Genomic DNA, 6770 nt, shown 5'->3' with positions numbered 1-6770 from the left:
GAAGTGGCATTTGTTGCCTGAGTAGCTCTAGGTGGACTAAAGGTCATGGTGAAATATTGTAGTGAGGGCTGTGGCAAAGGAAAAAAACTTGGATTTTTCAGGAGAGTTTTCAAAAAAAATTCCATCTTGTTCTTGCCGCTGTCACAGGTTGTTTAGTCATTGCCTAAGGTAGCATTGTGGAATGTTTCTCTTGGACTTGATAAGGTATGGACTATTCCTCATCCAGATGTGTGGCTGTGGGCCTGTGTGATTATCAATGACACACAAACTGAGAGAGGCAGACAAATTCTGCATGGCTCCTGGAGTTTAGATGCCCTCCTGCATCTTCTGCTTACTGGAAAAACTTCTTGCCAAGCAGTGGAAGATACATCTCCCTCTTCTTATCCAGGAATATCGACTTGACCATATGTATCTTGCAGCTCATGTCAAAGGAAGTACTGGGGACCTGGACATTTCACAGACTCAAACCTTGTCTCATGTATTTGCTGTGTCCTTCAGTGAAGAATGTCTCCTTATCAGAGGAACTTGAAGACATTCTGAGACCTAAGGCAAATGCAAAAGAGTACCAAAAAATTCAAGCAATCTAGTTGTCAGTGTTTAGGAAAAAGAAAATAGCAATATTTGCAAAAGGCTTAAATGAAGAAAGGAAGGAAACAAAGGCACGGTTTAGCTCGTTTAAAAGCTAAAGGAATGGAAGTCTGCCTCCCTTATGCATCCAGCTGCTTTCCAGGTGTGCACCTGCCAGGATTTACCTTTTCTGTGTACTGGAGGTCTCAGCTAAGACCTATAAGCAGACCAAACCAGCCCATACAAACTAGCCAAACCAAGCCAAAACAACTCCACAAAATTCCCCAACCCTCATTGAAACTATAACAAACAAACTAAACAAACAGCCCAAAAAACCCCAAACACCAACCACCCAGCAACCAAATCAAAAGTAGGTGGAGAATCTTGTTTCCATTGATTCCCTTCCTTTATACCAGACATGTTAAGGACATCTTGACCACAGGATGTAAATTTTGAGGAATGGGATGTTCCCACCAAATGAACACTAGAGACCCTCAAGGGAACTTACTCACAATGGCCCTAATTTTTAGGAACCGTGATTTCCAAGTCTATCAAATACTTGTGGTCTGAATGTTTAGCCAGTGAGATTTGAGCAAAGGTAATAAATATGTCTTAATTCCATGGATACAAACACAGTGGATGTGCACATGTTAGGAAAGTGATTTCCCACACAGCAGCACTCTGAAATAAATTAATGCCTCTTTTCCTACACTGAACTGGAAGTGGGGAACAGGCCGTGCTTGATAACTTTCATTTTAGTCATTTCTATTGAAAAATAAAGAAAGGTGAAAATGAAACCTTCTCCAGCTGTTTCCATCTGGTTTACCTTTTTGGGGGCCCAAAGCTCTGTGCCACAGGTGTCCTGGGTGTGTGCAGAGCAATGCAGCCCCACAAAGCCCCCGGTTTTCCCACAGGTTGTCACACCCTGTCCCAGGTGTGCCGGGCTGTGGCAGCAGAAGGACCCGCAGCGCAGCGGGCGCCGTGCCCTGCCCGGCCGGGCTCAGTGCGCAGAGCAGCAGCAGCGCCAGCGCCTTTCCACCCGCTCCTGCCGCGGCTGCACCCGGGAGACAGAATTCTCTGGGAATCAGCACCGCCAGTCACGGTTCCCGCTTGGAGCAGCTCCTGTTGGTGGGCAAATCCTGCTTCCACGTAGGAATAAAGGCAGAGGTAGAGATGTACATACAGAGCAGCCCTGGGTACATTCAATAAATGTGCAAATATATGGAGACTTTTGTGAGGAATTATTTCAGCTGTTGTGCCAACAGTGCCTTCTCTCCTAGTTCTGTGCAATGCTTTGGGCCATTTCCTTGATCTAATTTCCTTTGCTTTGGTCCCATCTGAGTGCTCAGCTAGGGCACAGGCTGTTGGTGCTTGAGGGACTCTTGGAGTTACTCTTGATTGCCTTGAAAGGCAGGGCTGGCCCAGCAGGGGAGTTTGTGCTACTTTTATTCTAAATTGTGTCATGAAAGGATTTGACTGCCTAACTTGACCTTTTACTGAGTGCTAAAATAATGATTCCCTTTACAATGAAGTGCAAACTCCAAAGCAGCGAGTGTCTGCTCCTGAACCCTGGAGCTGCTCCTGAGCTGTTTCACAATAGAACTGCAATAGCTTAGGAGGATTTTGAGGAAGTTTTTCTGAGCCACTCTTTTCAGCAGCTTAATGGGAGTTACTGTATACGACTTATTGTGAAAAAAATGTACATGAGAAAGAACAAAAGCTTCTTTATCTGTTGGACAGGAGCACTGAGTGTTAACAGTATGTTTTGCATTTTCTTCATCAAGTTTGTATTCAATTATTGGCAAAACAGGCCAAAGTGTAGGCACAACAAAGAATATTGTCCTGTTCTCTTTCTGGCTGTGTGAAAGATCTGTGTCTCCTGGAGGGATGTTGTGAAATGGAAAATGCTTTCTGTTTGGGTTGACCTGTTCTGTGGGATTCAGCACCCCAGGCAGTTTTCTCAAGGAATCTGGTTCACTTTCTCTTACCCTCTGCAGGTCACCTGAGCCAGGTATTCAGAGGTGCCAATCCTAAGGTGAGTGAGAAAGGAACATTTGATGTTCCTGGTGTTTAAGAATAGTGGAGCTGTGAGCTTGAACTGAGCTGGGTAGTCCGAAAGAAAATCGATTTCCATTTCTATTGCAGCAGCAATAGTAAAGGCATTGCTGGCTATTTCCTAATTTTTCCATTTCAGAGCTTTTAGGGAGCTAAAAGCCCAGTTTTGCAGAGAGAATGCTGATTTTTTATAGTAGCCAGGGTGGAATATCTAATTCAGAGGAATTTCCAGTTCTGTTGAATTGAGCCTTTTTAAATTAGTCAGAGTGACTTAGAATCCCATTGCTATCAAACTTTATGATTCATACTTAGTAGAGCTGGTTGTAGAAACAGAGCTGAATAGAAATGAGGTCACAAATGATAAGTAATGGCTCATCCCTCCTACTTCTCTCTGTTCACAGGGCCCAGAACCAACATCAGACTCTCCTCTGGCTCCCAATGCTCCTGGAGATGAGGCCAAAGAGGAGCAAAATGACCACAGGCCTCCATCTGTGGTGACAGGAGAGAGTTGGGGAAAAGCTGCAAGTCCTTGAATACAATATTGTATAAAAAATTGCTAAGAACAAGATGCACACCTTGAAATTCTGGATGATTGTCTTGGTTAGAAAAGACAGGTTTGTGATAAAAAAGAGAGAAGCAAGTCTGGAAATAAAAAATTTAAAGACCCATCCTACAAATTATAATAATTTTGAAAGTAAAAGGCCTTAAGCAAAATATAAAAGAATAGGAGTAATATGAGAAAACTGGAAAGACAAAGAAAAAAAGGAGGAGAAGATACAGAACAAAAACAAAAAAAAAAAAGATAAGAAAAAATAGAAAAGAGGAAAAAAAGGGAAAAAGAAGCAGGAAAAGAAAAAGAAAAAGAAGAACAAAAGATAATAAAAAAAAAGAAAAAAACAAAATAGAAACATAAAAACAAGAAAAAGAAAAGAAAAAAAGAAAGAAAAAGAATTGAGCAAAACCAAAAAAATAGAAGCAAAAAATAAAGAAAAATAGAAAAAGAAAAGAAAAGGCAAAAGAAAAAGAAATGCAGAAAAAAAGAAAAAGAAAAAAAAAAAAAAAAAAAGAAACAAAAAGGAAAATGAAAAAAGAAAAATGTAGAAAAAGACAAACAAAAAAAAAAAGAAAAAGAAAAAAAAGAGAAAAATGCAAAGAAAAGGAAAAAGAAAAAGAAGAAAAGAAAAAGAAAAAGAACAAAAGAGAAAGAGAAAGGAAAGGAACTAAAAGCATAACAAAATAAAAAGAAAATCTTGAGAAAAAATAAAAAGGAAAAAAGTAAATTAAAAGACAGAATAAAAAGAAAAGAAATGGAGAAGAAAAGAAACGAAAATGGAAAGAAAATTGAAAGAAAAAGGAAAAGAGAAAAAGAAAAGAAAAAGAAAGAAAAGAAAAAAGAAAAGAAAAAGGTGCGCGTTGAAAAGAAAAAGAAAAGAAAAGAAAAGAAAAAGAAAAAGAAAAAGAAGAAAAGAAAGAAAAAGAAAAGAAAAACAAAAGAAAAAGGAAAAGGAAAGAAAAGAAAAAGAAGTGAAAAAATAAGCAGAAAAGAATAAGATAAAGAGAACTAAGGATGAAAAAGGGGAAAACCATGAAAAATTAAAAGAAATCAGATAAAAGAAGAATGAGAAAATAAAAACAAAATAAGTAAAGAAGAAGATGAAAAAAGAAAACAGAAAATTAAAAAAGGAGAAAAAGAAGCAGAACAAGAACAAGAAGCAGAACAAGAACAGAAAATATAAAGGGAAAGAACAAAAATAATAAAAATCAAACAAAAAGTAAAAAGGAAAAGAAAAAAAAACAAGCAGGAAAAGAACAATTACAAAAACAAGTAGAAAAAGAAAATGCTAAAGAAAAATAAAAAATAACAAGAACAAGGAGTGGGAGAAAAGGAGAGGGAGAGGAAGAGGGAGAGAGAGAGGGAGAGGGAGAAGGAGAGGGAGAGGGAGAGGAAGAGGAAAAAATGAATCCTCAAGCATTTCTGCTTTCTTTTTCCTTTAATAACCACAGCACATCAATTTTCCTGCATACTGTAGCATCTTTTCCAAATCCTTTGTGTCTTCAAAACTTTGAGGCTTTCCAGTCATGTGTTCATTGTTCTGTCATATCTCTGGGTTGCCTGGATAAGTTTAGGATGTGCTTTTCTCCGACTGCAGCTAAAATTGCACACCAGACCCCTGGCTGTTTCTTGGTACTTGAACAAGTTGATGAGCTGCAGTCAGGTGCCTGTGGCTGGGATCCAAGGGCTGTGGTTGATGCCAGTGCTGTGTTCCTTTACTGCAGGAGCTGGGCCATCCCTGGCTTGCACAGTTCTAATGACAGGGAGGATTTCAGCTCCCCACCATGTCCAGTGGCTGAGCTCAGCTGCAGAGGGACAGGACAAAACCCCCTTTGTAACCTCTGGCTGTGAGGGAGAAGTGAAGGAAATTTTGCTGTGGCTTGAAGAGGAAAGTAACAAAGTCACCATTTATTTCAGTAACAGCACCGGGCTGTTACTATTGTGGCAGGCGTTTTCATGGAGTCTCCTGGGCCTCTTCCCGTTGTTATTTCTGTCTATTTTAGATTAATTCTGCATCTGCATCTTCGTCAAGAAAAGAAAAAAATCTTGATTTTTTTTTTTAGTAGAACCTGTGCTAAAGGGACCAAGAAGAACTGTAGAGATTCCTTTCATCATTGGAAATAGTATAGATAGAGCAAACTCCCAAACAGCTTGTCAAGCTGGTGTGAATCCTCAGAGCAATAAAATGTGCTTTTGCTGATGTAGTTTCCACTGTTTAGGACAGTCAACGAAATCAGCTGCCAAGGTGAGATCCCCTGGATGATGGAAAAGCTGCGGCTGCTTTGGGGTTTGGGTGTTGTGTTGGTATAGGAAAGTCATCTCTGCCTCTCTGCCAGGGCAGAAACTGCCAGTGCAGAGTGGAGGTCAAACAATGGCATGTGGTAGAGCAGTTACAGATGTGAAAGAAGCAGGCCAAGCCTCGCATTTCCTTTTCTCCAGGCTCGGCACCTGACAGCCTCAGAAAAGACCCCAAAGCTGCGGGGGCCCGAGCTCTTCTCGCCTTTGCTGCGGGACTTGCTGAGCTGCTGCCTGCAGGCAGACGAGGCGCAGCGCTGCTCTGCCAAGCAGCTCCTGCAGGCAAAATGCAAAGGGGCTGCAGGTGAAACAGTGTCCCAGGGATGGGCTCCTCCTCCAGGAGGATGGGAAGGGAACATGAATTAATGTGTTTATATGGAAGGGGAGGGACTGTAATATATGTTATAAAATAATTTGTGTTGGTTTGTAATTTATGTGAAATAAAACATGCTTGAACAAATAAAGAAAATAATAAGGAAAACTTCAGAACATAGGCAGCAGTGGGAGGAAAGAGGATTGCCTCACAAGAATGGCAAAACCGCAGCTGTCGACAAAGCAGCAGTTTGTTCAGGTTGGTGGAAGGATTCTTGCTGACTGCAGTGGGTTGAAACTGCATTGCTTTGAGAAAAGATCCAAGAGAAAACATTAAACTGATCAGTATATCCTTTGTATTCAGTCTCTCTTTTCTCAAATAAAGCTGTGTTCCCACCAATGGAACCTCAACAAACCTTCGTGGATTTATCCTGGGAGTTCACAGCACAAGTGCTGCTGAGCTCCTCTGCAGCTCCCAACATCGCCTGCAGCCCCTTATGCCTCAGAGCTTATCTAGATTTATATATATATATATATATATATATATATATATATATATATATGTACACACACACACACACACATATATATATATACATATAAACAAGATGAGCAACTTATCTCAACCTCAAGCTCAGCAGCTCATCTCCTGTAGCCAAGACACCTGCCCTGCAGCCCATGTCTGCAGGGGTGCAGGTGTCAATGGGAGACCCATTTCCTTCTGGAGCAGCAAATGAGGCACAACAGATCCCACAGGATGCCCACTTTAAGACACTTGAACCAAGGATGAGATCTCCAGCAGCCCTACAGGCAGTTTGGACACCCAGCTCCCCTGGAGGCACAGGTACTTGGGACACTACAATACAGCCCTAAATTAATAACTATCTGACTCTAATACACCTCATTTTACTTGGGGAAATAAGGAGTGCAGAGAACATGAAGTCCTACTAGAGAAAATTTATGTAGCTGCCTAAGAGCATTTGGTAGC

Source organism: Erithacus rubecula (assembly GCF_903797595.1).
Source record: "Erithacus rubecula genome assembly, contig: scaffold_496_arrow_ctg1, whole genome shotgun sequence".
Lineage (NCBI taxonomy): Eukaryota > Metazoa > Chordata > Aves > Passeriformes > Muscicapidae > Erithacus > Erithacus rubecula.
The sequence above is the reverse complement of the archived record's forward strand: the minus strand, read 5'-3'. Positions refer to the sequence as shown.